The 27,706-nt window shown below is 35.1% G+C and overlaps 1 long non-coding RNA gene across 1 annotated transcript in view; it reads left to right on the top strand.

The window, feature by feature from the left end:
* LOC138696003 (uncharacterized) overlaps positions 1-25,787 on the top strand; it is a 37,688-nt gene extending 11,901 nt beyond the window's left edge. Inside the window, exon 3 of the long non-coding RNA XR_011331210.1 lies at positions 456-25,787. This is a non-coding gene — a long non-coding RNA (uncharacterized lncRNA). The remainder of the gene's footprint in view (positions 1-455) is intronic.
* Positions 25,788-27,706: the final 1,919 nt, after the last annotated feature.

Genomic DNA, 27,706 nt, shown 5'->3' with positions numbered 1-27,706 from the left:
GAAGTTTACACATTGTTTGTTTATATTGCATTTTCAATTGTTGCCATCCAAATTTAGAACAAAATGGCATTGTATAATTAATAAGAAATTATCGTTCTTTACATTCCACTACGTCAATTTCTATTAAATACACACATAACTAAGTACTAAGTGCTTAAACTTTAAAATTCGTTTTTCTCGAAACATTCTAAAATGGACCTTGATCGTTATTCCTGTGTACCCTTCAAATGTTAACAGAAAATGAGAGAATTTAAATTCTGATGATAAAATTTGGTGACAGAAAGCATAGACCTATACAACAAGAGGTATGCCACCTATTTCTGAATTCTCTCATTTTTCCTGATGAGTGATGACTGGAACTTGAGAGCTCAAAATTTAGTAAACATAGCCAGTCCTAATGACTGTATATTTTGCAAAATGTTCTAAAAGGTTAAAAGTTTATACCTTCTTTCCAGAAAAAGCATTGGCACTTGTTCAGTCTTTCTCTGCGGGATGGAAACGATCTTTGGAGGAGTTGAATCGAGAGATCCTGTCTTCATTTCCCAATTTGGTGACTGGTTCCTCACTTCTGCAGTTGGCTCTCACCCAGTTGGTACAGTACTATCACCGTTTCCAAAAATTATTAACACCAAATGCTTGTGCGCAGCTGACAAATATTCATCACATCAAGGTGGAGCTAAAGAAATACAAGACAAATTTCTGAAGATATATTGTGGGCTGCTGTAATAGGTAAATAAGGGAATAGTTTGATGAAGAGCTTAATATATTTAAGTTAGGAATATTTGACTTTTTTAAATTAATATATTTAAATATTTGTTAGATCTGAATGGTAGGAGAATTGTGTATATATAGTCACTGTTTAATTAATCATATATGAACAATTAATGTGTTGATATAATTTTTGTTTTAGTGTTTGAATGCTAGATACTCATTCGCAGTAATGTAATTCAGGTGTTATTTATGAATCATTTACAAAAATATGAACATGATTTAAAATTGGAATCATATCATAGTTGAGCATTGTTCTCAAATCACGTGCGACAATCATATTGCTTTTGTGGTGCTTCAATTTGTGGAAGTTGTACCAGTTAGTGTCTGCAATGTTTGAACATAAGGGAGACAATAAGACATAAAAAATTTTGCCTTATTTCATATGAAAAACTAATCGCAAGATCTGTTCTAAAATGCTTAAGCTGTTAAAACATGAATGGGTGGAAGGGGAGAACAGAGAATATTTTTTTAACAAGATGGAACAAACACGATAGCCTCCTCCTGCAGAGCAAACATTGGCAAATATCGAACTTCGTTGTACTTGACAAACTTGAACCAAACATAGCGCCTGTAATGCACAATGCTAATACCAACTGTATTAAATTAATGTAGTGTAGCAAGTTTTTAACAACATATACAGGATGTAAAAAAAAAGTTACAAGCCTCGGTAGTAGGTAGATGAGTACCATGTGATCATATTTTGTTAAATAAACCCATGTCCAGAAACTCTTTGTTTACATGCTAGCATCTCTGAAATGTGGAGGAAGACATAGGCAGTACAGACAAAACTAGGAAAGAAGTTGAAAAGACAATTGAAATACTGTAAGTAAACATTATTTACAGAAGATGCTCCAAATGGCTGCCACCAACTTCGATACATTTTGTGCATCGCCTGGTTATGTCATGTCGAACTCTTGGAAATATTCTTAGCATATCTCGGGTGACTCCAGCTGCTACCTGAATTCGTGCCACAAGATCTTGTTGTGTCTCCATGGGAGTCTCATACACAGGGTTTTCATGTACAAAGAAATCCAATGGTGTCAGGTCAGGTGAGCGAGGGGGCCAGACTATTGGGCATGAGTCTCTGGACATGGGTGCAATTTTAGTTTCAATTGTCTTTTTTACTGTACTTCTTTCCTAGTTTTTGTGATCCGTACTGCCTATATTCTCTTCCACATTTCAGAGACGCTAGCATGTAAACAAAGTGTTTCCGGATATGAATTTATTAACAAAATATGATCACGTAGTATGCACCTACCTACCACCGAGCCTTGTAGCATATATTTTTTTACACCCAGTATAGTGGAGGGGTATACGTTCATATATCCTAGTCCGTAAAATTTTAAATGAAGGAATAGCATGACTACTGAGCATGTACAGCTTATGAGTGAGAGGTGTTTTGTCTGAATCTGTGGCAGGGAGCCTGTGTGAAGTCGCCATTTCAAGATGTAAGACGTAACAGGCACTTATCTCTTTTCTTTTCTGTAACTTGTCTCAGGTCGGTTCTACAACAATTGTCCTAATAAACTTTTTTGTTCCTAATAAGATAAAGAATAAAAAAGAGTAAGGGTATATTTTTTTATACCTTTCATAATTTCTGCGATATAGCTGAATGTGTGGAAACTAATTTAATTATCATCATCCTCGTCATTCAGGGATTAAGCCTTGCAAGACCAGTTCCAAATTTCATGAATTAGAATTGTTGTACCCATCTCTTCTTCAGTCTGCCAACATATCTTATGTCCTTATAATTTAATGTTAATTTCATAATGCAGTGTTCCTGTATCTGACCTGCATATTCCTTCCGGCATTTCTGTATTGGTGTATATTTTTTTTTGTTGACTTGCAGATATTGAGTTCTCTCCTGATATTCTTGTTCCTGTTCTTGTCTAGTAGAGTATACCCAGCAACATTTCTTAAAAATCTAATTTCTTCGGCCTCAGTTTTTCTTTCCTTATTCTTGCTTAATTCCATAATTCTGAACTTCACTTTAACTGCAATTAATTCATACAGTTTTAGTTTAGTTTCCTTTCCAGTATTATTCTTAAGTTATCTTTTTATTGTGCCACACACATAATTAAATGTAATTTCTCGAATACCCCACACACTTTTCTTTCCGAAATATACAAGTAAAAAATACGGGTACATGGCTTATTCTAAGTAAAGTTGGCAACATTGCCCAATTTTTCTCCTGCGCAACTCCTAAGGTAATAATTGTTGTTGTTTTCTAATGCCAGGCGTTTGACAATAAAGTAATTTGACCTCTTGCACTCCAATATTTTTCAAAGATATTATCATGACCAGCCACTGAAGCACAGATTTTGAGGTGTTCCGAATCCATTTCTTGGTTTGAGTTGCACAATGGACAGTTAGGGAACTGATATATTCCAATTCTATGCAGATGTTTGGCCAAACAATCATGGCCTGTTGCCAATCTAAATGCAGCTACAGACGATTTTCGTGGTAAATCGGGAATTAACTGTGAATTTTGATGCAGAGAGTTCCATTTTTTCCCTTGGGATTGTGTTATCAAATTTTGTTTATTGAAGTCTAAGTATGTAGATTTAATAAATCTTTTCACAGAGTAATACGTATTTAGTAACAGGTCTGCAAGTAGCAGTGCTGCCCTTCTTTGCTAAAGCATCCGCATTCTCGTTTCCCAGGATTCCACAATGGTATGGTATCCATTGGAATACAATTCTTTTATTGAGTGATATTAATTGAGAGAGCATTTTAGTTATTTCTGCTGTTTGAGATGAAGGTGTGTGTTTAGAGACAATTGATAAAATAGCTGCTTTGGAGTCTGACAATATAACTGCATTTTTAAATTTATTGATGTGGCACAGAAGATTCCTGAGACTTTCCCTTATTGCAATGATTTCACCATCAAAACTTGTTGTTCCATATCCAAGAGATCTATAAAGTGAGAAGAGACAGCACGTAACACCTGCACCGCACCTTGTTCTCTGGAGACCAAGGATCCATTGGTGCATAAATGAAGCCAGTTTTGTGGAGGGTACCTAATATTAATTGTCTCTAAAGACAATTGTTTCAGTATTTCAGTGTTTACTTCTGATTTCAGTATTTCTTCTGTTAAATTTAGATTATATTCTATATTTAATAGAGTTAAAGAGTTTGGTTTAATTTGTAGGTTTTCTTTTAAATTCGGGATATTGATTTTCTGTTTTAATTCTTGAACAATGGATATGAAACTTTTTTGAGTTTTCAATCTACAGAGAGGACTGTATGAATGCCAATTGTTTCCTGGTAATCTAATAAGTTTTTCATATTGAATCAGTGCTTTTTCTTCTATTGTCATTTTGATGCTGTTAATATTAGTAAGGAATCTCATAGAATCTATTGGAGTTGTTTTGATTCCACCAGTAATGAGTCGGAGAGCTTGGTTTGAACATATTCTATGTCGTTTATGAAAGGTGAAGTAATTAAAATTTCTCCACAGTATGTCAGCGCTGGCTGTATAAACATTTTGTATGTAGTGTTCAAATTATTCCTAGAGCATCCCCATTTCTTTCCTGCTAGTCTTTTTAGAAGGGAGAATCTTTTACGAGGTTTTTCAGAAATGTATTTGAAATGGTTGCTCCATGTTAACTTACTATCGAAAATAACCCCAAGATATTTGGATTCATAAGTCCTAGGAAGGTGTTGGCCATTGTATTGGATATTGAATTCTCTTTCTTTTTTACCGAGTGAAAATATTTGGTAGTTACTTTTGCTTAAATTGAGTGTCATCAAATTTGATGTATTCCATTCATGTAGTTGATTTAGAGCTTTAAGAGCAGAATTTTGAATTTTGTCTCTATGTCTGTAAGATCTGGAAGTCCACAAAACTATATCATCTGCAAATAGTGCTGTTTTCATGTTTGATTCCTCTAATAGGGAGGGTAAGTCATTTATATAAATATTGAATAAAGTTGTGCTGAGGACAGCATCCTGAGGTAGACCTCGATATGTTTGTCATTGACTAAGGAATTCCGATATCCATCTGAACATATTGCTGGAGATAACTAATTTCTGGAGTTTTAGTAATAATTTATTTCTCCAAACAGAGTCATATGCTAACTGAAATTCAATAAATATTGCCAAGGTATCTTCTTTCTTGTTAAAACTATCTTTTATTTCTTGGCCGAGGCGTATGACTGTTCATTGGTAGAGTGTAGTTGTCGGAAGCCGGCTTGTCTTGGTGATAAAAGATTTTGGGATTCTAAATACTAAGTTAATCTGTTGGAGATCATGGACTCCATGGTTTTTGCTATCATGCTTAATAGTGCTATTGGTCGATAACTATTAAAAGAACAGTCTGCGATAAAATTAAGTTGGCTTTAATCAAACACGTTTTTCAATCTAAGTAGAATGTAATTTACCGCATGTCAATGCGAGGCATGGTTCTTGAGTTACTGACTCCGCTCAAATACTTATGACGTCATAGCCACTGAACTGTTGTGATTGCGTAGTAGGCCGAGAACATCCCGAGTGCAGTGCTCTGTATTAAATAATCTTCTCGCGCCGTAGTACATGTGAACAGAATTTCGGACTTAGTTGTGATTGAGTGAAGTCATATTTTGCTTTTCATTTAATCATAAAATAGCACATACCAATGTTGTGGTTTCATGTAGGGCTATTTTCTTTTATATGAACGATTTTGAACTACAGTAGACTAAACAGAAAAAATTGTATCGTAATACAGTTTAAAATGCCGTGGTGTTGTGATTTTTCGTGTGCAGAGGGAAGAACAAAAGCAGAACATGGAGAAGGGGTATCATTTCATGTATTGCCAAGCAGAGAAAAGTCACCGCAAATATTTAAAACATGGGTGAAGAAAATCAACAGAAAAGGTTTTACACCATCGAAAACTACTGTTGTGTGTTCTAATCATTTCCATGAAATTAATTTTGAAGAATCGTCTCTATTAAAAAGACATTTAATATAACTCTTATGAAAATGAAGAAAACTGCTGTCCCTTATTTTTGAAAGGAGAATCTCCCCAAGACAGTTCTGATACTATGCGCTCGTCTACTTATAAATGAAAAAAGGTCGTCGAAGAAGTAATAGCAAGTTGCAGTGATGCACCTATAGCTGAAAATATTGACGTATGTGTAGTTCTCGATGAGGCTGAAAATTCACAGAAATCTGATATAAACAAAGCTGTGCAGTGTGAGATAGGGTGCGAGACGCTAAGAAATGTGTGTGGTGAATCAGATGTGAGTGAGCCATAAACTGACTTAGACAGATCTTTTCAAATAGAAGAAGAAACTTCAAATTCTAATTCATCAGGTATAAGGTACAAATTGTTTGAAAATTTTTCAAAAACTTTACAACTATATTTCATCGGCAAGACAACATTTTATAAAATAATTTCAAAATTCGTAGAACCAACAGTAGTTGTAGTTATTTTCAGATTCATGAACAACTTATCAATTCCGTAAAAGATAAAAACGTTCGAATCGCGGTGATGACTAATTTGACTCACCTGGTTACACCTGGTGCAAAATATGTCACTTACAGTGTAATGGACCTCGATTCAGATAATTTTATAGACTTCGTAGTTCTGCAAAAGGGTCTAATTGTAGGCAATCTTGAAAAAGCAGCGTGCGAAAAAGTTCTAGATCGCCTAAAAGAAAAAAATGAACATTACCCTCTCTCTGTTGGAATGCAATAGAGGAACTAGGAAATTCATGAGGACCAAATACGAATGGTGGACCATCATTTGACATTTGGCACATTGCAAAAAGCTTATCTAAAAACCTTAAAGCCGCCGCAAAAACATATGAGAAAATACAAATATGGAAAAACAGCATCATAAATCACTCGTGGTGCTTATGTGCTACATGTGAAGGTGATTCTGACGACTTAGAAGACAGATTCATTTCTGTATTAAATCATATTTGTAATATACACGAACAGAGACATATAAAAAATGTGCACACATTTACCCATACAATAGCGAGAGGGAATGGACCGAACCTGGATCCGAACCAACAGTGCTCTGAAAAATGTTGTATGCAACCCTGCCCTTTAAAAGACTTAAAGCAGACTAATCAGTTTTGTCACACCAGCAAACTTGAACCATATCATAACGAGAGATTGGTTTACACTCCTAAGAGAAAACACTTTCAATATGATGGAATAGTAACAAGAACTATGATTGCGATAATGGACCATAATTACAACGTGAAAATAGATGTAACTGGTTCCAGACTCCAGTACTGTAAAGCCAATAATGATGGGTGGAAAAGAAAATATACAGCAGGAAGGAAAACGCGTGGAGAGAAGATACACAGAGAAATGTGTTGGAAGTAGCTCGTGATTATCAACTACTGCAATTCGATGATCCACATGTTTTAGAGGTTAGAGCCTAAACCGTGTGACTCAACAACTATGGTGCAATAGAATAATATAAACACTGTACTAATTTATTGCTGACGTGAGATAAAAACGTATCTGTAGTCCCTATATAACGAATATTTCATGTCTCACATACATTCACTCACTCAGTGAAGACGTTGACTTAGGTTATAATTGATCAAAATATTAAACCTTTTCAGTTTGAACCCTTATCAGACCTAAGTCGTTCTAATCACAGAATGGAACAGAATGCATTGTACACGGGATTTAAAGTGGGATAGAGTTTGGTTAAGTTATTACTAGTATTATTATTATTATTATTATTATTATTATTATTATTATTATTATTATTATTATTATTACTATTACTATTACAGTATATGCATGTGATAGGTCCTAAGTGAGTTAATAATAACTGACTGTAACATATGAATATGTATTTACTCGTTCTACACCACTGTATGTCAAACAAAACTACAATGTAGTCTTATGAAGCGATCGGTGGTTATGACGTCAGAGCTTGCAGTAAGACCTTTAATATTTCACAAACTAAAAGGCGTAGAGAGATGAGACAAACGCCGTTAATCTAAGGATTACTTAGGTAAACATCCTATAATATAATCAAAATTTCGAATTTTATCGCGGACTGCTCCTTTAACATCATAAGCAGGTTTCCCTTTTTTGTGAATTGGTACAATGATTGCTTTTTTCCAAGCTGCAGGAATTGAGGTGTTCCATGATAAACTGAAAATGGATAAAAGTATAGACTTGGCTTTTTCCCCCAGATGTTTAAAAAATTCGGAATAAATGTTGTCGGGGCCAGGAGATTTCTTGGTTTTTAAATTTTGTATAGCTAGAGTTAATTCTTTGGAAGTAAAATTTTTATGAAATATTTCAGGTTTTGTACTAGTAATATTGTTTTTATTATTTTTTATGTAATTCTCTTTTGATACATTTGTCAGTTTTTTTTGGTATTGGGATGTCCTAAGGTGATAGTACATCCACTAACTTTCCACGTGAGTATGTCAATATTGTTAACATTGTTAATTGGCATTTGAATTAGCAGTACATGTATCAGAATCAAGTTCAAGTGTGATAAATGTATAATTTGTGCGTCTTATATTTTCAATTCTCAAAATCAGTACCATCTTAACCAAACTCTTCAACCAGATCATAGAGGGTAATACTATTCCACAAGAATGGACCTTATCATATATAAGTACAATATACAAAGAGGAACCCAATGAATTATCGAGGTATCAATGTCTTGGCATCAGTGAGTAGGATACTCAGTAATCAAGATAGATTGAAGTCTTTAATACAAAATAAGATATCCGAAGAGCAAGCTGGATTTACAACAGACAAATCCTGTGTAGACCATATATTTACAATTAGACAGATGATGGAAAGAATGTTAACCAAAACAAAAGAGATACATTTTATCTTCATTGATCTAGAAAAGGCATATGACACAGTACCAGTTAATTGACTTTGGACTGCCCTACAAAAAAACTGGAGTCCCAAATCCTCTCATAGACCTCATAAGGAGAATGTATAAGTGTATAGCATGTGTCAAAATGGGGGAAAATCTATCAGCAGAATTTTGTACTACAAAAGGCTTGAGGCAAAGGCATGGAATGTTACCAACTTTATTTAAAAGCTTCCTAGAGAATGCCTCGAAGAAATGGAATGACTCATACAGAGGTATGGGCATAAAATTAATAACCATATGTTGCATACCTTGCTATTTGCCGACAACCAGTTAATAGTAGGACAAGATCGGTAAGATATTGAGTATATGTTCCGCAAGCTTGTAAGTGAGTATAGTCTACACGGATTGAAAGTGAATTTTATGAAGACAGAATGTATGGTTGTTGGAGGGAAAGTAGAGGACTTGGTTGTAAATGGTGTAACAATTAAGAATGTCAGCCAGTTTAAATATTCAGGATCAATTATAGATAGTTCTGGTACTTGTGAAAAAGACAATAACTAGAAAAGAGAAAAATAACTAGATCCTTAAATGGTATCCTTTGGAACAGAGAAATGACAAAAGCAACTAAAAAATGTATCTTGAAAACAGCGGTAGAGAGTGTCCTTATATATGGGTCAGAGTGTTGGACTTGGAATGACAGATGGAGGAAAAAGTTAGAGATCACTGAGCTGGATGGGTTACGTCGAAGTATGAAAGTGTCTCGGTTGCAGCATGTAAGAAATGATTTTATTAAAGCAGAGATGGAAGCAGAAGAAATTGTAGTAAACAGGAATGAAAAATGGATACTGCAGTGGTATGGACATGTACAAAGAATGGAGGAGGAGAGATGGCCCAGACGGATAATTCATTGGTCCCCCACAAGGATATAAGGGAAAGAGGAAGGACTCTTTTAAGTTGGTGTGGTAGTGTGGAAAAAGTTATGATTAATTTCGACTTAGAAGATGGACAGTGGAATGATAGATCCTTATGGTGGACAGGAGAAGCAACCGCTGAAAAGTGGATAGCTGAATTAAGAAGAAAATCAGTACCACTAAAGTATGAGATTGTGATCCTTTACAGCAAAAATCTTAAAATGATCAAAGATGTGGAGGAACATGGAAATCGTAATGCATGCTAATAATGTTTCAGGATATCATGTAAAAGGCCAATTAAGACGACAGCTGACATGTGTACAGTGTGTGTGTATAAGATGGGTTTGAAATGCATCTTATTCCAGTATAAAATATACTTATTCATTTATTAACTGAACTGTATTTGTGTTTTAATTTGTCGTGAATGCATTTTTTCCGAAGTTTCATTTTTGTAATTTTGTTTGTTTTATTTATATTTTTTGCCTTTCAAAAGTGGGGTGTGCAGCTTATGCGAGGATTTGAAGTATTCGAGAAAATACGATAAATATATTTATAATGTCTTCCTTGTATGGCTCTTATGGTGGTGAAAATGACACCTTTATCTTACAGTACAATTATTTAGTCCTGACAGTCACCAGCAGTGTGTGCCTGGGTCAGGCGAGTCCATTTAGTTATGCCAAGGGGTGTTTGGGTTAGTCAGTCGCTTGCTGTAGAGCGGTATGTTTCTAGTACAATTAAGTTGTACTGCATTCTTTACTGACCGCTTACTCTTATCTCTACTCCAGAGCTCTCCCCACTAATATTACTTCCTCTCTTTCGCGTCGTCGAGCTGTCAGGACTAAATAACGTTGGCCAACAAAAAAATTTTTTTTGAATGTTTCTTGCACTTCATGAATCAATTCTTACTAATTTTGGGGTGAGAAAAACGAATATGACAATGAAAAATTTTTCTTAGCTCTAGTTTCTGTGATACACAATAGGTGGAAGTATTTCAGTTTAACGGATTAAGAGAAAATGATACATTTTAATTACATATGCCAACAACATTGAAAGTGCGTTTAATTTTTTTTTAATGGCAATTACATTCTAAGAGTTCTAAATTGATGGAAGAATACCTGGCAGATTTGGTCTGAAGAGAATCATGTGTGGCTTCATGAGATCGTCGTCTTTTAGCTTGCCTCTTGTGAGTTCCGGAGCATCCCTACGCAAAGACAGCAGTAATCTGCAAGCATTGTTTCATTCCAGCGGCCCTGATATTTTTGTTCCATAACAGAAATATCGTGATGGAATCTTCCTCCGTGTTCATCACTGAATGCTCCACAACTAGGAGGAAAAAAGTCTAGGTGGGAGTGGAGAAAATGGATTTTAAGGGACATTTTGCATCCGAGTTGATGGTATTTTTGCAGGAGCATTGTCACCAACTGAGTGTAGTTATCATCTCTTTTGTTGCCTAAAAATCCATGAATAACTCCCTTGAAGGCTTCCCAAACTTCCTTTCCTTTCCCCGCCAAAACTTGGTCAAATGCAGGATCCTTTACAAGTTCTCGAATTTGTTGCCCGACAAAAATACCTTCCTTGACTTTGGCATCACTTAATTTCGGAAATTTCTCTCTTATGTACTTAAAGTCCTGTACTTCTTGGTTCAGACCTATGACAAAATATTTTATCAAACCCAGCTTAATATGCAGCGGTGGAAGAAGAACATCTTTTGAGTCCACGAGAGGCTCAGCAACATTTTTCTCGCTAGGGTTATGATTTCTTGCAGGCCAGTCTGCCTGAATATAATGTGATTTCCTATTCCTGCTGTCCCACATACATAAAAAGCAGCAATATTTTGTGTACCCCAGTTGCATTCCTAAGAGTACAGCAATGAGTTTCAGATCACCACAGATTTTCCACTTGTGTTCATGATATTCGATTGAGTCGAAGAAGACTGTCATATTTGCATAAATCTCCTTCATGTGAACTCCATGACCAACAGGAATAGAAGGAAGACGGTTGCCATTGTGAAGTAATACAGCTTTCAAACTAAGCTTGGAGGAGTCTATGAATAGCCTCCATTCAATTGGATCATGGTTCAAATTCAAACATTTCATTAAGCCATTAATGTCGCAGCAAACAAGATTGTTTTTCTTCTAAAAAAACGGGAAGCAGATTCCTGTGACGTTGTCTGTACTGTGAGACCCTGACATCACGTTCGAGAAGATTCCATTGCTGTAGTCTAGACCCTAGAATTTCTGCCTTCTCCTTTGCCAGGTCAAGGTCTCTAATGAGATCATTCAATTGCGCTTGACTCAGTCTGTGCTGTTTATCATCTTTTTTCCTCAAAATCAGGGTCCTGGGATGTGGAAGGCTTGTTGGGTTCTTCTTCTTGTTCCGCACTGTCTTCATTTTCTACTTCAAACACACAATTTTCGTGGCATTTTTACAAATTTTACGCTTTAAAAACACTTCCAAACCAGAAATTCTGCAATAATTACAGCAGAAACAATATGAAATTCACAGTGACAGCAACAATACCTATGTTTGTAACTTACAAACAGCTGAAGAACATTTGTGTTTTGTTATTTGACAGGTGTGCCAACTCCCAAAACAAAATTTCCCCCAAATTTCCCCCAAACTGAAAATGTTGACTCTAAAAAATGAAATGTCACTTTATCTAGAAAGCAAGAGCTAATATGTAATTTTTATGGTGATTTTTGAATTCAGCAGGTGGAAATACATAAGAATTAGCTATTTTTTTTGCAAGAAACATTTTCATTGTTGACCAGTGATAATCGGTCTGTACATCTTTTCTTCTTTCACACTCTTTTTAATCTGTCGTCAATTAAATTTTTACAAATTTATTATTGTTGTTATTATTATTATTATTATTGTTATTATCATCATCATCATCATCATCATCATCATCATCATCATCACTACTATTAAATGTTGCGTTATACCTTTTTCTTTTATTATAATCCATAATGTGGTTTTATTGAAATTATCAAAAGTTTCTTTAAAATTCATAACAACGGTACATGTTATGTTAAACTCTGATTTTAATTACTTGATTGTGAATGTGCATTCTGCATAAACTCTGCATTTTCAGAATTCGTCTTGAACTTCTAAAGTAGTACAGTAGAACCCCGATTATCCATCTCCCTATTAACCGATTGGCGATTATCCGACTGTCTTTTTCCCGCTCCTTTTTTCTTTTTCTTTTTTTGCTACATATGAAGTACTACTGTACATTATATTAGTACGTATTTTATCAAGAGTGTTATTACAAGTCTTTACATTTACACAGTTTGGTCTACTGTTAAGTTGCCGTACTGAACAATTTCAAGACAAAATGTATTTCGTGTCAAAAGAAAACGTGTTTGTGCTAAATGTCGAAAAAAAAATGCAAATACTTTAGTGGTTTGGGGAAAGAGAAACTGGCTCATCTCGCATCAGAATACGAAACTGATGTTACAACTGTGCTCGATTTAATAAGTATCAAGTATAAAGTGTGTATAAAGTATGTAAATCTATAACATGAGACCTCTAGTATCATCTTTCCGCTGAAAGCCATTACAAGGACTTTCATTGCCCCTTAAAAACACGTCGTTGACCTCCATGCCCCCCCAAGTGCCTTCATGGCATGTTACGGGAATACCTTTACCTTTACCTTTGCCTTTTTTTCAGTTAGGTATATGACCGAATTTTAAAATGTGTTTAATGTGCGGTAGGCCTACTTTAATTAGTTGCAAGCATATTTAATTAGATCATTATTAATATTATCGGCACCAGAGAAGTCTTATAAAGTATAAACTATTTGACAGATTTTGTTTATATTCAGTATTCACAAATCAGTTTATCTTAGAATGATGCACGTGAATTACAATCATTTTAGCAAAGAAATTAATAGATATTTATTTGAAATAAATAATGGAAAAAAAAAGGCAGTCAACACGAAATTGACTCCATTTTTATTCTCTTCTTGCATGAGATGAAATAAATTAAATAATTGCCATGTTTGCCCCTAGACATTTTTAAAATGAAATATTGGATTTGAATAGACTAGTTTTACACACAACAGCACTCATGGGCATTCTCATTGACAGCAGTAGGTGATGACTTGCATTATCAAAGGAAAGGGATCTGTACCCCATTTCTAGTAGTCAACAAATCACAGGTATTGATGTGCATTTCAAAATTATGCGCTTCTCAGAGGTTACAATCACAGTTCAATGATGGTGGTGTCCACTTCAGTTATGGAGTCCATGTAGTTTCCTATAACATGATCGAAATTCTCCTATCTGGGGAGATTGTAACCCTCAAAGTCTGTGAAGATGCCTGATAATGAGCGAAAAAGGTGTTGGTACTTCTACAATTGTCTGAGCAGACTTCTGGACATATCTTTTCAGTTTGCTGTTCTCCTACAGTACAGTTTCAACTGTGTTTCCAGTTGCTCACCTTGCATGTGTAAATCTTGACGATTCTTCCCAGTTCTTTTTATTTTTGTTGAAGTTATGCATCCTTAGCTTATTAACCCATGTTGGCCTTCACTTTCATGCCTTCTGTCAAAAATTATTAGTCATTTTTAAGACCAGTAAAATATATTTAGTAACAATTTGTATCACCATGGTAGATGACCTTGATTTGGGACAATGCTCAGCTATTATCCGTGTGTGTGTGTGTGTTTGTTTGTTTGTTTGTTTGTTTGTGTGTGCGAGTGTGCATGCATTTCAAAATTTTAACAGAGCTGCTGCTGTTTCAACAAAGCTAAAATGCAGTACTTAAGGAGTTAGGTACAGCTTACAGGAGTAAAAATGTTTGGAAATATTAATTTTTTTTCCTCCATTACTGTATCTTGTACAATAATGAAAATTGGTATATGTAAAAAATTGTCCTTCTGCTATATGAAAAAAAAATATTTTTACGATTTAAAAAAAATTATTATTTTTTCTTCAAAATTCAAGTTCACTGTACAGTGATGAAGCATTTTCCTCATAACTCATAAACTTGTTAGCTTTTTCATGTTCTCTCCCTTTTATTTTATTGCTGAAACTCATGTTTACAATATCATGCTCTTTCAACTACATTCCTTAATAAATAATATTTTTTTTTTATTTTGTGTTAGAAGAAAATACTGATATTTGACCATATTTTAAATGAATTTATTTTTTATCACACAATCTATCAAAGGTAGTGAAGTGATTCTGTATCATATTGTAGATATGACATGCATAAATATATACAAACCATTTCATCACAGAATGTTGGATAGTTTTTGAGTTATGAGGGAAACGCTTCATCATTGCACAGTGAACTGCCACCATTTTGAATTTTGAAGAAAAAAAATGTAAATATTTTTTTCTAAATCGTAAAAGTATTTTTTCATATAACAGAGGAACAGTGCTTTACATATACTAATTTTCATTATTGTACAAGATACAGTAATGGAGGAAAAACATGTTGAATATTTCCAAAATTTTATTGCTGTAAGCTGTACCTAACCCCTTAACCAAAGATGTGAGCTGGAAGTATCCCTCAGTGCACAGATGCATAATATTAATAAAGAATGAGTGGTAGAATGCTAGTGTAATTAGGTAAACATTCCAGTTTACATAATTTTACATGCAGTGTAAAAATGAAATATGAACATGAACAAACAAATAAAGAAACCTCAATAAAAAGTAGTTTACATTTTCTTCTAAGTTTTCATGTAAAATTTCACCCTCAGGTCTAGGAGAGATGGCGGTGCGTAATTTCTAATCATAAATTGTACACCAATATACCTGGGTTAAATCCCAAATCTCTCCGCAGTGCATATGTCACTATTGATAGTAATTCGTCCGAAGGATGGGGATGTTAAGACTGGCAGTCCTCTTGATGCTATTCGATAGGAGTGGGCTATGTGCTGGCACTGGGGTTCCCCTTCTCCTTTCCTCACCATCATCGTCATCATCATCACCCATACCATACACTACACTTACACATACACTTACCCTAGTACACAACATAACTCTTCACAGATACACATCATGCACAACATGGCCCGCCGAAGTGGTGTGCAACTTGAAAATGGGTCACAGCCCTGCCATCTATCCGCAATATGCGGAACGCGAATCACGCAAGTGAAGTGGGTAGGCATTAGATACACATACATTTTCTGAAAATGTTGTATACATTGTGTGTACGTGTGTGTGTCTAATGCCTATCCTCTTCACTTAACGTGATTCGGGTTCCAGATACTGCGGATAGATGGCAGGACTGTGACCCATTTTTTTTCAAGTTGCACACCACTTCAGCAGATCATGTTATGCATGATGTGTATCTGTAAAGAGTTATGTCGTGTTTTTAGGTAAGTGTGTGTGTAAGTGTTCGTGTAAATGTGTTGTAGAGAATGGGTGAGGAAGGGAGAAGGGGAAACCTGGTGCTGGCTTGTAGCCTACTTCTGTCGAATAATACCAAGGGGGCCTCCAGGCTCAACGTCCCAATCCAATGGATGGATCACTATCAACAGTGACATATGCCATCTCTTCATATGCATTGCAGAGAGATTTGGGATTTAACCCAGGCATATTGGTGCTCAATGTAGTGATTAGTACACAGTATATTTCATTGTAACAAAGGGTTGGTTTTGTGTAGAATAAAAAATCATTTCAGAATGGAAAAACGAATATAATGTCTAGTAGTTCAGTTGGGAATGGCTACAGACTCAATTGGGTCGTGAGTGGTGATGGGATTTTGCTCGTTGCCAAAACTTTCAGAATGGCCCCAAGATGTACTCAACCTCCTATCAAACTGAGTAACAGATCCTTCCTGGGGATAAAAGGCGGTTGGAGCTTTAGCTCTATGCCCCCTCTAAGCTATTATCTTTTATATAAAGAAATGAATTGTTTATTTGAATATTCTGGTACATTATCTATTCACATGGAAGTAATAACTTGGACAAATTTTAATTGATTTTATCCATTACTTGTATCTAATCTGGTCTTTATTTCACCGTCCTTAGCAACCTAAACAATTACTTCATTCACAGCAGTGAATTAAAAGTTTTTAAATCACTCTCTCCTTGACAACATTAGCACAGCAATAAAATCCATACATTCATTCATTTATAGACATCTCTGTAATTTAAAAATGAAGCTTTAACAAATTTTCAAGTTGGTACATTCACAGATTCTCCCTACAACAAATAAATGCACTATAAGTGATAAACAAGTGCTAGGACATTAATATCAGTTGTGTGCAGACTCGCAGGATGTCGATAAATAAACTGGAGTGAAGTTAACTTCTTCACAAACAACACATTACAAAGAAAAGGGCTACAATTTAAAATTAAACTTAGGCACTAGTAATGGATAAAACCTGTGGTCTTCAGGTAAAGGGGAATATGTCAAAATTTGGCCAAAATGAGTTATATATATACTGTTATAATCCTGAAAGCGCGTTCTTTAGTTGGGTAAAGGGAAACAAGCGATATCTCTATTAGAAATTGTTTAATCCACGTGTGTAAAAAGACACAGAACTTTAATGTAATAATTTGGTTTGGGTAAAAGGAAATATGTAAACTTATTTCCTTAAGCACAGTTTGGTGGCACTGAATTGTAATTTCTAAATTAGAGCTCTTAAGTATGTTGTGTTGGCACTTCCTAAATAGTAGTAAAATTTTTGTGAGTTGTGAATTAAGATTTCGCAAAGGACTTGTAAAAATTGTAGAAAATTACTAAATTGTAAAACTATAAAAATTTGTAAAAATTGTAATTGTAATATTGTAAAATTTTGACTTGTTCCACATCTTAAAGCTTCATTGCTCATGTAAGATCTATGGAATAAAATAAATGAATGAATGAATGAACAGCACTCTGTTCTATGCATCTTGCCAATTCTTCATCAAGAGGTAAGTGATAGTATACCTATTGTAAGCAATATTGAACTGAAATAAATGAGAAAATATAGATTTTAAAATCAGATCAAGCTCGGACAGAAAAAAGAAAATAAGTGGAATGTCCATCGATCATCCACATGATTGGATGCAACTTGTCAGAGGAACAGGGAGAAATAAACCAATTAAAGTGATAAAAATGAAGCAAATTTTTACCAGTGTTCTGATTTCTTCAAAGATGCCTTGCAAATGAAGAAGAAGAAGAAGAAGAAGAAGAATGGTAACGGCGAAAAATTTATGTGGAAAAATGTGAAATGGCTTCGATTTATTCAAGAAAATGGGATTATGATGTATAGAGAGTCTTTGGACGCAGCAGCACCTTTCAAAATCATGATTCTTGGACAAAGAGGACAGGCAAGAAATTTATTTAATTCAGTTGTATTTAGAACCATTAGCTGTTTTTTGCAGCTAGAATGACAGGTTGTTTCAAAGCCAATTATCAGAGAAGATGATAGGAAATCCCAACCTGAGACACCGTAAGATAAGCTGTCTAAGCACTCTAGTGCTGCTTCGCAGTGAGAAGCTGCATGTATGCACTCGTATTTCCACTGAGTGTTAATGTTGTTGTTGTTTTCTAATGCTAGGTGTTTGACAATAAAGTCATTTGACCTCTTGCACTCCAATACTTTTCAAAGATATTATCATGGCCAGCCACTGAAGCACAGATTTTGAGATGTTCCGAATCCATTTCTTGGTTTGAGTTGCACAATGGGCAGTTAGGGGACTGATATATTCCAATTTTATGCAGGTGTTTGGCCAAACAATCATGGCCTGTTGCCAATCTAAATGCAGCTACAGACGATTTTCGTGGTAAATCGGGAATTAACTGTGGATTATGATGCAGAGAGTTCCATTTTTTCCCTTGAGATTGTGTTATCAAATTTTGTTTGTTGAAGTCTAAGTATGTAGATTTAATAAATCTTTTCACAGAGTAATACGTAGATTTAATAACAGGTCTGTAAGTAGTAGTGCTGCCCTTCTTTGCTACAGCATCCGCATTCTCGTTTCCCAGAATTCCACAATGGGATGGTATCCATTGGAATACAATTCTTTTATTGAGTGATATTAATTGAGAGAGCATTTTAGTTATTTCTGCTGTTTGAGATGAAGGTGTGTGTTTAGAGACAATTGATAAAATAGCTGCTTTGGAGTCTGACAATATAACTGCATTCTTAAATTCATTGATGTGGCATAGAAGACTCCTGAGACTTTCACTGATTGCAATGATTTCTCCATCAAAAATTGTTGTTCCATACCCAAGAGATCTATAAAGTGAGAAGAGACAGCACGTAACACCTGCACCGGCACCTTGTTCTCTGGAGATCAAGGATCCGTCAATGTATAAATGAAGCCAGTTTTGTGGAGGGTACCTAATATTAATTGTCTCTAAAGACAATTGTTTTAGTATTTACTTCTGATTTTAGTATTTCTTCTGTTAAATTTAGATTATATTCTATATTTAATAGAGTTAAAGGGTTTGGTTTAATTTGTAGGTTTTCTTTTAAATTCGGGATATTGATTTTCTGTTTTAATTCTTGAACAATGGATATGAAACTTTTTTGAGTTTTCAATCTACAGAGAGGACTGTATGAATGCCAATTGTTTCCTTGTAATCTGTAAGTTTTTCATATTGAATCAGTGCTTTTTCTTCTATTGTCATTTTGATGCTGTTAATATTAGTGAGGAATCTCATAGAATCTATTGGAGTTGTTTTGATTCCACCAGTAATGAGTCTGAGAGCTTGGTTTTGAACATATTCTGTTTCGTTTATGAAAGGTGAAGTAATTAAAATTTCTCCACAGTATGTCAGCACTGGCTGTATAAACATTTTGTATGTAGTGTTCAAATTATTCCTAGAGCATTCCCATTTCTTTCCTGCTAGTCTTTTTAGAAGGGAGAATCTTTTACGAGGTTTTTCAGAAATGTATTTGAAATGGTTGCTCCATGTTAACTTACTATCGAAAATAACTCCAAGATATTTGGATTCATAAGTCCTAGGAAGGTGTTGGCCATTGTATTGGATATTGAATTCTCTTTCTTTTTTACCGAGTGAAAATATTTGGTAGTTACTTTTGCTTAAATTGAGTGTCATCAAATTTGATGTATTCCATTCATGTAGTTGATTTAGAGCTTTAAGAGCAGAATTTTGAATTTTGTCTCTATGTCTGTAAGATCCGGAAGTCCACAAAACTATATCATCTGCAAATAGTGCTGTTTTCATGTTTGATTCTTCTAATAGGGAGGGTAAGTCATTTATATAAATATTGAATAAAGTTGTGCTGAGGACAGCGCCCTGAAGTAGACCTCGATATGTTTGTCTGTAACTAGAAAGTGAGTTATTGAATTTAGTGGCAATGAATCTTTGACTAAGGAATTCTGATATCCATCTGAACATATTGCTGGAGATACCTAATTTCTGAAGTTTTGGCAATAATTTATTTCTCCAAACAGAGTCATATGCTAACTGAAATTCAATAAATATTGCCAAGGTATCTTCTTTCTTGTTAAAACTGTCTTTTATTTCTTGGCCGAGGCATATGACTTGTTCATTGCTAGAGTGTAGTTGTCGAAAGCCGGCTTGTCTTGGTGATAAAAGATTTTGGGATTCTAAATACTAAGTTAATCTGTTGGAGATCATGAACTCCATGGTTTTTGCTATCATGCTTAATAGTGCTATTGGTCGTTAACTATTAACATCATGAGCAGGTTTCCCTTTTTTGTGAATTGGTACAATGATTGCTTTTTTCCAAGCTGCAGGAATTGAGGTGTTCCATGATAAATTGAAAATGGATAAAAGTACAGACTTGGCTTTTTCCCCCAGATGTTTAAAAAATTCGGAATGAATGTTGTCGGGGCCAGGAGATTTCTTGGTTTTTAAATTTTGTATAGCTATAGTTAATTCTTTGTAAGTAAAATTTTGATTAAATATTTCAGGTTTTGTACTAGTAATATTGTTTTTATTATTTTTATGTAATTCTCTTTTGATAAATTTGTCAGGTTTTTTGATATTGGGATGTAATCTGTGAGAGTTTGAGTAATGTTTATTAAATGTGTTTGCTATATCTCTACTATCTGTTAGCGTTTTGTTATTATGAATAATGAGTGTTAATGTACGTTGTACGAATCTATTTGGCTAAAGTAAAGACACATTAACATACGTCATCGCATGATCAAGTCTTGTTTGTAACTCTTAAGACAGTTGTCCTTTCAAAGTGTCCATTTGCACACTATTGTCAGAAAGATTTCTGATACTTTTATTAGAGCAAGACTGGCTTAACGTCATCTTTGCCGGTTTCGTAACTTACTTACTTACTGGCTTTTAAGGAACCCGAAGGTTCATTGCCGCCCTCACGTAAGCCCGCCATTGGTCCCTATCCTGAGCAAGATTAATCCAGTCTCTACCATCATATCCCACCTCCCTCAAATCCATTTTAATATTATCTTCCCACCTACGTTTCGGCCTCCCCAAAGGCCTTTTTCCCTCCGGCCTCCCAACTAACACTCTATATGCATTTCTGGATTCGCCCATATGTGCTATATGTCCTGCCCATCTGAAATGTCTGGATTTTATGTTCCTAATTATGTCGGGTGAAGAATACAATGCGTGCAGCTCTGTATTGTGTAACTTTCTCCATTCTCCGGTTTCGTAACACTGTCATCAATTTGTGTGTGTTCGTTCACAGCTAAGTGTTGTGTCACCCCGAGTTAGGCAGTCAGTAGTTGAACCATTGCTAGCAAGACATCATGAAGTTGACAAGAAGGCTTTATCCTTCTGCGAGGAAGAAATTTAGACTTTGCGTCTGATGACGTCAGAAGAGGAAGACCCATTACCAATACGTAGAGGCAACAAGCCAACACTGTATGTATTCTTTAAGGTTCTTCCAACTTACAGTCTTAATAAACCTTGTTTTGTTGTGAACTAGACTTCAGTTACTAGAAGTGCAAATTTCTAATAATTTACGAATAACCACAAGTTATTTCCAAGTAGGAATCCTTTATGAAGTTCCTTGTAGTCCTACTGTTGTACAATATTGGTGAGCAGAATCCTGATAGTGCAACATAGTAGAATAATGAGGTGATGAACGTAAATAATTCTCAACTCGAACCCACCTGTCATCCTTGTGGAATAATAGACAAGGAGAGCACGACAAATTTGGTTTTCGGAAGTGGGATATACCCCGCTTTTTTCTTGGAGATAAATACATGTTTTTTCCGAGGTCCTCACAAGCACATGAGTTATTCGTAAGTTATAAAGATTCTATACATTTAAAGTAAGGCAATGAAAATATTTTTAATTTAATAAGGAATAGGAAGAGTTGGATGTCTCTCAACGAAAAGTTTAGTTTTCTAGACATGTGGGGTTTGTCAATATTTCGGTTCAATTTATCCATGCTAGTATACTATATCACGCATTTGGTTTAAGCTCAGACAAACAATAGATCTTAACATACATGTTGGAGTGACAATAAATTGAGGAGTGTTTTTGCAAAAGTTGATAGATGCAGAAATCAAGATTTTACAGAAATTACATTTTTTAATTTAAACATACAAATATTTATTTTATAACAAAAATTTTCACAGGAAGCATTCTTTGTTCTGAGACAATGAATGTAGGTTTGAAAAATATAAGCACTTTTTTTATTACTTGTCAGTTTTAGGCGCAAAAAAATAAGAATTTTTGCAAAAGTCGATAGATGCAATCTATCTTCATATGAATCTCATTACAACACAATAAAATTGAAGAAAATTATTAGTATCAACACAAAATTACAATTTTATCACAAAAGTCTGATGGGACACATCTGCCAGAACTGTTGTGTACAAGTTCTTTGCCTCCCCTGTTACTTCAAAATACTGCAAGAGTTTCTTAACGTCATTCTTTTTTACTTTTGACACCATGTTGACTTCTGGAAGAGCAGGCGAGTTTAACACACTACCACATCTTTTAATTCTTGGTTTTAGCAACCACACTGCCACTGGACACGCTGTATATGTGTTCTGCACTGTAACAGAAATATTGCGATGTTTTACCAAAGTTTTACTGTAAGTGATCACTCGCTGCAGAGCCATCTTAAATGTCAGTGTCAATCTTAACACCTTTTGAGCACTCTATTTTAAGTCCATGATTTTCCAGTCCTTGTTGAGATTCTTGACTGCTATGATTTTCTAGCATCTTGTGGTAGTCATTGGCGTCAATATGTCTTCCATTCTGCTATAGTCTTTTTCTATTCTTCCGAAAACACGATATGGAGCCATATAGCTATGATGGCGTATCGGAAAGAAAGAAGAATGCGAGTAAAAATATTGTTTTGCTCCAAAAAAGCCATGAGAGTTGCCATCAAAATGCTATTTTTGTTCTGGCTGGCACAAGAATAAGAAAACAGATGAATGGTGGAAGGGGCATTAGTTGCGGATTTTTTTCTAGATTAAATAAAAATTCTAGCAATGCAGATGCGACATAGTTACATCCCTTGATGACTGGGTCTCCAACCAAGTATAGAATGAACTATCCTTAATTTCTTGTGTTTTTGAATGTATCACAACACAGAGGTTGTAGAGCCATACTTGTCTTGAATAGAACACTTCGCCCACTGATAATTTCGGTAGGGGTTGATTTTGTTGTAAGACGAAACATATTATCTTTATTACTTCAGGATTATCATCTTTCATAAATTTGTAAAACTTGTCTCCACGGAGTTTTTGTAATCTATATTGGGTCCTGATTTCATTTTTTTACCAAGTCTGTCTCTGCCTTTATTTGGAATAGGCCTATCTTGCAGGTCGAGCAGGAATCAGTACGGGGAGTTTTAAATGACAGGTTGAAATAACTGTAAAATATATGTTTATACTTCGAGAGTGAGTAAGTCTCAAGTAGTCCCAAGTTTTTTTTCTTTTTTTTTTTCACAGAAATTTGTCCACATTTTTTTAATAGAGAGATCTGGAGGCAGATATCTCCTACTAGATTTTCCCACAGTATAGTGGCTCTCTCTGGATTTATACATCTTTATGTCATTTTAACTATTATTGTAAGATTCTCGTGCTTCTTGGGTGCAGTATTTCCTCCTCTATTTTCCCTTGGTCACTGTCCTGTAGAGTAGAATCTATTTTGCCAGAAGGGACAATCGGTCCTTCGAGAAACTAGTTATGCCTTGGAAACTTGACGCACAAACAGAGATTATCTGTCCATCTGTTTTCCTGATACTGTATTTAATTGACACACTTTGTTTTTTTTTTTCGAAGACTCAGTATTCACCACCCTACGCTTCGGTGATGTGATGGTCATGAACTTAACAAGTAATTTGTCTTGATTTATTTTGCATTAAATCTTAAATTTATTGTGAAATACACTAATGTCATCAAAGGTTAACTCTGCCACTTTACACTGCTTACTTCCTTTAGTTTTTGGATTGGAGGAAGAGTTTGCAAGTCCATGAGAGCATTTTATATTCGGTTCATGCTCCTTCGTTTTACGCTTCCCTGTACGAGGACCCTTTAGTTCTGGATTTCCTACCACCCACTACTTTTTGAATCATAATCATTTCATCTCCTGGATCCATTATTCACACACAGAAACTATCTAGAATATCACAACTTTGGAAAACGCTGTTACTTAGAGCTTGTCTGAAGTCACTCGTGAATGAATACTGTTTTGAAAAGTATTTCACTTCATATTCGCCACTTCTCTGTCAAGTTAAGTGGGAGAAATAGATAAATAGTTTTCCCCTCAGTAATTTACAGTTATGCGAGAAATCCTAAACAGTGAAGCTTTAGTTTGGGGAGGGAGGGAGATCAAATAGCTTCCGTCTTAGCGATTTACTGCTAGGCGACAAAATAATAACATTCCAAATCTGCCGGCAAACCTAATAAAATTAAATTCTCTGAAATAGTATGCTGAAAACTATTTTATTTAACCCTGCACATATTTCAATTAAGGACTCGAGCATCTATCGAGTTTTGCTTTAACTAAGCGACAGCATCTATCGAGTTTTGAAAAAAAACCTGGAAGCTTTGGTAGTCTCTACACACGGTATGAATCAAGTTTTGCTAAATCTGAGTTCATAGATCGATTGTGGAGCTAAAAAACATACGATATCCATGTATAACTCGTTTTCGAAAATTTCTGCATCCATCGACTTTTGCAAAAATGCTCCTCAGTTATCAAAGAAGCAGCGATGCTATATCAGAGAGAATTGAACCATGCATTGTCATTGAGGTGTGCATACTGGAGTAATGATAAAAGCAAAGATAGGATGATAAAAGCGACAAAAAAGAAAAATTCCATTTTCTTCCCTCTTATCATTCATAATAGAATCTCTGACACACACGTGCACGTGTGTGCGCACACTCACACTCACACATACCGAGATTCTATATATAAACAAGCAAACCTCCGGAAGTTGCAGAGGGTACAAAGGCTTATAATTAATATAAAGATGGCTAAGGCCTATAGAACTATCTCTTTGAAGCCTCCTGTGTGATGGTCGGTGTGCCACCGATAGGAGTGAATGGTAATAGAAGAAAAAGTGCAGCTCTACAAAGAAAAACACCACATAGAGAGAAGATCTGATTATGATCTCCCACTACCTGTTGACTGGCCACACCGAGCACAACGGACGAAAATATATGAAATAAATGGCTCAACATCATACCAGGTAGATATCTTCAGGGACGGCAACAAAATCGAAGACAAAGTTGTGCAGGAGTAACAATATGTGTAAATAGAACTCTGACAAAGAAATTTAAGTACAGACTACGTCAAAATTGCTCAAACAATCAAGCCGAGGCTATAGCCATTTTGATGTCCCTGGAACAACTACAATCTCTCTTCAACTGTACTAACAACAACAAAAGAGCAGCCATTCACACTGATAGCAAAGTGACGCTTGCCTCACTGAAAAACATTGTTATACATAGCCCAATAATAGAAGTAATTCGAAAGAAGATTCGCCAACTTAAGGATCTCAACTGGACAATTCACTTTGGATGGGTAAAGGCACATATTGGTATAGAAGGCAATGAATTGGTAGACAGAATTGCCAAAGAAGCAGCCAAAAGTAGAGAACTAGCTATAATCTATAACAGGAAACCTGTAACATCAGTTGTCTCTGAGCTGGGGAAAGAATGTCTTGAAAAGTGGTAGAGTCAATGGAAAAACACACAAAATGGTGCCACATGCAAATTATTCTATCCAAAAATAGAACAACGATTAACTCAAAATCTTCATATCACCAGAGTTCACAGCCTTGTTACAGAGCACGGGAAAACAAACTTATCTTCATAGGTTTAAACTAGATTAGAAGTTGTGTAATAACCATAATTGATTTTTATCGTCTATTTATTATGGAAATTTAAAGATACATTATATCATTATATATATATATATATATATATATATATATATATATATATATATATATATATATATATATATATATATGGTGTGAATGTTAAACATATGATGGTACCACTGACAGCAGATTCAGATTTTTAAATACTGTTCAGTTTGTACCTCCGTGTATTTCTAAAAACAAAATTCAAAGTGGAGTTATTTGCTCTAGCCTGCCCTCACAATTATACATAACTACAGATGTGGACAAATTATGAGACTAAATATAATTATTTGCATACTTTGTTCTATTTATTTTTAAAATGGAATACATAGTTCATGATCTGTGATAAAAAATATTAATATTTTGTATGGATTTCTGTTGCCTTTGTGAGAATTTCAAGTGTCTTTCGAATAGTGTGTATAATATTTCTGCAAGATTTCTGAATTTAAGTATCTTAGTGCCAAATAGGTATCGTATTATTATTCTATGAGCCCAACTTGAGTAGTTATATTGAATTTTTTTAATCTCTTCTTGACACAAAGTCGGACATTATCTAGTGAGATTACTGTTGATAAAAATCAAGCAGCCTAACAGTAATGTAATACATAACTGCTTCATAAAATGTATGTTATATCAATTTCGTCAGAAAACTTAAAAATACGTTTTAAATATGAAATATGAAAACGACAATATTTAAATTTCCTTGCAGTTGGTTATGACACTCGGGAGGAAATCAAACGCAGAATAAATATGGGAAATGCGTGTTATTATTCGGTTGAGAAGCTCTTATCATCCAGTCTGCTGTCCAAAAATATGAAAGTTAGAATTTATAAAACAGTTATATTACCAGTTCTTCTGTATGGTTGTGAAACTTGGACTCTCACTCTGAGAGAGGAACATAGGTTCAGGGTGTTTGAGAATAAGGTGCTTAGGAAAATATTTGGGGCTAAGCGGGATGAAGTTACAGGAGAATGGAGAAAGTTACACAACACAGAACTGCACGCATTGTATTCTTCACCTGACATAATTAGGAACATTAAATCCAGACGTTTGAGATGGGCAGGGCATGTAGCACGTATGGGCGAATCCAGAAATGCATATAGAGTGTTAGTTGGGAGACCGGAGGGAAAAAGACCTTTAGGGAGGCCGAGACGTAGATGGGAGGATAATATTAAAATAGATTTGAGGGAGGTGGGATATGATGATAGAGACTGGATTAATCTTGCACAGGATAGGGACCGCTGGCGGGCTTATGTGAGGGCGGCAATGAACCTTCGGGTTCCTTAAAAGCCATTTGTAAGTAAGTAAGTAAGTATGCAGTTGGTTGACTACATTTTAAAATAAGATCGAAAGTTCTTAACCAAAGTACTATCAATTTTCTTATCTACAGCGACTGTACTACAGCACAGTCTAGTATGGCTTCGTGACTGTATATACTAGACTGTGGCTACAGCCACAGTCTACTATATACAGTCGCGAAGCTTGAGGTGTTTTTTTGCAAATCTCGTGATAAAGCGCTCCAAGCGGTTAGCAACTAGAAACAATAGACTGTCCATGGTCGACTTTGGACTGTGTCGTATTTCTATCGAGTGCTAGCTCGTTGCGTATTTCACATTGATGCTTGTGAAATGTTCGTTATTGGTTATAATGAAAATGTTAATGGCTAAAATATAATAATTGGAATAATAATATGGGACAAGGAGGAGACATTTGCAGTGCTATAAACTGTAGCAACAGTAAGAGAAAGAGGCCAGCGTTATCCTTTTTCCGATTTCCGAAAGATTCAGAAAGGTTCCTGGGTTTTCCACAAGAATGCTGTGCAGAAACAAAACTGTTAATTTGAAGTTCTTTGTGACTGTTAGAATACATTATATCCTTAAATTTCACAATGAAATGTTTCAGTCTAACCGAAAGGACATTAGATACCGGTTAAAGTTCTGTCACTTAGGCTGCTAAATTTCCAGAGAAATAAAGGTTA

This window comes from Periplaneta americana, chromosome 3 (assembly GCF_040183065.1).
Source record: "Periplaneta americana isolate PAMFEO1 chromosome 3, P.americana_PAMFEO1_priV1, whole genome shotgun sequence".
Classification (NCBI taxonomy): Eukaryota; Metazoa; Arthropoda; class Insecta; order Blattodea; family Blattidae; genus Periplaneta; species Periplaneta americana.
This window is presented reverse-complemented; position numbering and strand designations above follow the sequence as displayed.